Source organism: Galeopterus variegatus, unplaced genomic scaffold (genome assembly GCF_000696425.1).
Source record: "Galeopterus variegatus unplaced genomic scaffold, G_variegatus-3.0.2 Scaffold46795, whole genome shotgun sequence".
NCBI classification, from domain to species: Eukaryota; Metazoa; Chordata; class Mammalia; order Dermoptera; family Cynocephalidae; genus Galeopterus; species Galeopterus variegatus.
The window spans coordinates 1-4,223 of NW_007772906.1; the positions used below are offsets into that span (position 1 = coordinate 1).

The following is a 4,223-nucleotide window of genomic DNA, read 5'->3' on the forward strand; positions in this document are numbered from 1 at the left end:
GATGGAGGAAAATGCCTTCAGTTTCAAAAAGTTGCTGGATCAGTGTGAGAACCACGAGCTCGAGGCTTCTGAAGGAATTGCTACACCCCCAGTGTAGGAATTGTTACACCCCCAGTGTAGGAATTGCTACACCCCCAGTGTAGGAATTGCTACACCCCCAGTGTAGGAATTGCTACACCCCCAGTGTACGGTTATCTAGGTTTATATTTGCTCCATAATGATATGAATAATGCAAGATATCTTTGGAAAAGAATACCTACTGCTATAAAATCTGCAAATTCTGAACTTGGGGGAATTTGTTCAGTAGGACAAAGAATCTGGCAGGGAGATTTCCCCGAGATTTCCACGACCATCCATGCTCACCAGTGGTCTGAGATGTGAGATTTACACGACCATCCATGCTCACCAGTGGTCTGAGATGGTCCAGTCAATCATGGAAGCTTTGAGATGCGACAGGAGACGACCTTCGCCCTAGTCTCTCAAGTGGCTGCCTCAACAATCTCTGATGCTTTTGCAGCCTTTGTTGGACTTCCTGTAGAAGAGGCTTTGGAAAGTATATTGGAACACGATGGCAAGCCGACTCCACCACCAGGATGCTTCTGCCCAGAAAGCCAGTTGCAGGGGCCCTGGATGTTTCTTTTAACAGGTTTATTCTCTTTTCAGAACCTGCACCAGTTCCCCCAGTCTCCAATGAATAGCAGTTGGCCAGAGTGACCAATTATGTGCGCAGGGGCCCTGGATGTTTCTTTTAACAGGGTTATTCTCTTTTCACAACCTGCACCAGTTCCCCCAGTCTCCAATGAATAGCAGTTGGCCAGAGTGACCAATTATGTGGCTTTCCTTGAAAACTGATTTCTCATTCTAAGTTCAAGATCCACTGTCAGAATCCTGTATACTGACAAATATAGATGTGTAAAATTTTTATTTTCAATTTATTGGACGGATTAAGCACCTTAGCATTTCTTATTGAGTATGTGATAAAATACGTATATAATATAAAGCATATTATGTATATTTTGTCCTAAACATTATGCTGAGTAGTTGTTGAAACAATTCTCATTTTGTGTGAAATTGAATAATTTGGATGGTGCCCTTCGGTATTATGCAGTTAGTTTATATTCCCTAGTGACTCATAATGTGAGCTCTCCTGCTCCATGTGGAGCAGTGGCTGTGAGCCGTCCTTCCCTGCCCCAGCACACACCACACTCCCATCTGCTCAACTGGTGGATAGTTGTAGTGATTCACCAGGAATTGAATGAGGACTTAAAATTCAGGGCAGAACTTGAATTGCTGCGATTGTGATCCACCCTCTTTGCAGAATATTCTCTCTTTTCTCCCCATCTCCTGAGAATCACTAGTGTGGAATACAGAAATGCAGCTGAGGGACAAGTAGACCATTTCTTTAGTAAACCAGTTAGTTAGCTTTAGATGTTTTCTGATAATATGGGTGCATCCATTGCTGGTAATGGAGGGCTCGCCATGAAAATAAGACTTACTTAAGACGTTCATGAAAAGTATTAAATTGTAATGTCTCCTTTCAAAGAAGGGAAAAGTTAATGTGGGATGCTTTGTATGGGAAAAGAAGCCATTGACATAAGTGATACACTTTGTACAACTATTCTGTGGCTTATTGGTTGCTTCTGTTTGTCCCTTGATTCAAGTTCTGCCTTTTGAGAAATACTGAACAAGTCTTGCACTCTTTGTGTGACAGCCCTCTGAATATTTGAAGTTGTTTATTTTATCTTCAGGTTAAAACACTCTTTAGTTCATTTACTCTGCATTTGTTCAATAAATATTTAATTGAATTATTAAAAATAAATAAATAAATAAAATAAAAAACATTACATTCAGTACATTCTCTCCCTAATAAACTTTTGTACCCTCCCCCTGCTCTAAGGACATTTCCTTTTATCCAGGAATCTGACTCCTTCCAAGAACGTGGGACTGAGGTCTCATACTGAACCTGTGTCTTTATCCATCTTCCAGGTACCCAGCGTGTGGCCAGAAGAGCTTCATTATTGACTGAAAATCTCACTTCTATCAGTGGGGAGGGCTTCTCATTCTCTAGGAAACTTGACTTTCTCAGCACTGGCTCCATCTGCAATGCAATCTAGCCACACAATCAAGAAAGTTTTCCTCGAGTGGAGATGAGCCTGGGGTGGTCCTGCATATCCAGTGGGAAGGTTGTCATGGCCCCAAAGCAGCAGGAAGTGAGAACTAGCTTTCTAGCTGGCATTCCCTGCCAGGTCCTGTCTGTGGCCTCCAGAGTCTGAGTCAAGAGAAAAACAGGTGCCGGCTGAGCATGGGCTTCCCAGGGGCTCTCATGCTGCCCCTGGTTGCTTTTGGGGAAAGACTTTCCCAGGACATTTGATAGTCTGTATGCACATGGAGCTGTATTTTGCTGGGTTGGCCTGATAAAAATTAGAGAGGGAGGCTTGAGTCAAAATCCTTAGAGACAGAACAGGCAGGTATGGATGTAGCACTGAGGGCTGTCAGCAGGAGGGAAGGGAGGGCCATCCACCTTTATCTTCAAGGCCCCTTCATGGTTTCCTAGTCTTTAAAAGAAGAGATCCTCTTTCTAAAGAAGAAAACTCACCTCCAGGGCATAAGCTCAGGTCAACAGTAGAAAGCCTGGGACAAATTTGGAGTGGCCATGCTATAGAGTGGAAAACTAGAAGCCACTGCCAGCCTACAAGGAAGACCCCAAGTGAGTCCTCTGAGCATGTTGGACTGCTGGAGGGTGGATTTTCCACAGCCAGGGGCCATGGCCAGCAGAAGACCCAGGGTGTGTTGATCAGTAGAAGGAGTGACTGCTGTATCTTGGTCCTTGCAGTGGATTGAATGCCGCCCCACCCCCCACCCCAACCAAGGTAATTAAAATTTAATCCCCACTGTAACATTGAGGGCTGAAGGAGTGACTGCTGTATCTTGGTCCTTGCAGTGGATTGAATGCCGCCCCCACCCCCCACCCCAACCAAGGTAATTAAAATTTAATCCCCACTGTAACATTGAGGGCTGGAAATCCTACTATGGTAATTGAAAGGTGGGGACTTGAAGAGGTGATTAGATTCTGAGGACCATGCCTGTAGAGCTAGAGCTAATGTTGGAATCCTGCCGATGTAGCCAATTGTTGTTCTCTTTTACCTGCCTGTAGTCCTGCTGACTGGGCCAATTGTCGAGCTTGGGCTGGGTCTGGAGCTCACGGACCTCTCAAGCCCATTCACAGACTGGGTCACAAACCCTTCACACGCCAGGCTGAGTCCCCAGACCCCTCACATGCCAGGCTGGGTCATCAGACCCCTCATAAGCAGGTCTATGAGCTAGGTAACTGGCAAAAAGGTCTTTGGAAGCTGTTGTTTGGAGAGCATAGCTATGTGGGGTGGATGCCCGAGGCAGTCAACGCCAGCCAAGTGGCAGTGCTGCACATGCGCACTAACTCCACCCCCACACAACTTGCTTACAAAGAATGAGCTGCACCACCCCCAACCAGACCTAAGGCGAGGGGGCCTGATTAAATTATTCTATTTTCCCAACAATGCCCCAGGGAATAAATTAATAGTGGTAGTCATGGGCATGGTTCTGAGGGCTTTAAAAAAAAGAGCATGTGAGAGTCTCTCTTTCTCTGCTCCATCATTTTCTGCCATGTGAGACCCCTGCATTGCTGTAAAGTCACCACCAAAGATACGTTTCCTGAACTTTGGACTTCCCAGCCTCTGAAACTGTAAGCAATAAATTTGGTTTTATTACAAATTATTCAGTTCCAGGTATTTTGTTATAAGCAACATAAATGGACTAATACAGTCCTCAAAGCATGAGGGAAAGAACTTCTTTCACAAGGATCAGGAAACTGAGTGGCAGCTGGCCAGCCCCAGGCTGTCACTGAGTGAGGGTCACCCATTGTAGCCATCAGTCTACCAGCCTACTACTGGACTACTGGAGCAGTCAGTGCTAGAGGCTCCACTGGGCTCCTCTCCTCAGCTGGTCCACTGCCTGTGGACAACCCCCTGTTGTGGCCCTAGACACTTGGCAATGGCCTAACAGAGGCTTGACCTTTTGTAAGGACTGGAGGGACCTTTGTACCTGATGAGGGTGGGATTGGACAGTATGGACTGGAAATTTTCCTACACCAGGACGGCAATGGACATTCTGCCTCTATTACACAGGCTGTCCCCTGGATTCTCCTTACTTTGCAATCTGCTTTCAGCTCCTAAGAATCCCTTGGT

At 45.7% G+C, this 4,223-nt stretch overlaps 1 pseudogene; it reads left to right on the forward strand.

Moving 5' to 3' along the window:
• Positions 1-10: 10 nt before the first annotated feature.
• On the forward strand, positions 11-852 carry LOC103584205 (annotated as a pseudogene).
• Positions 853-4,223: the final 3,371 nt, after the last annotated feature.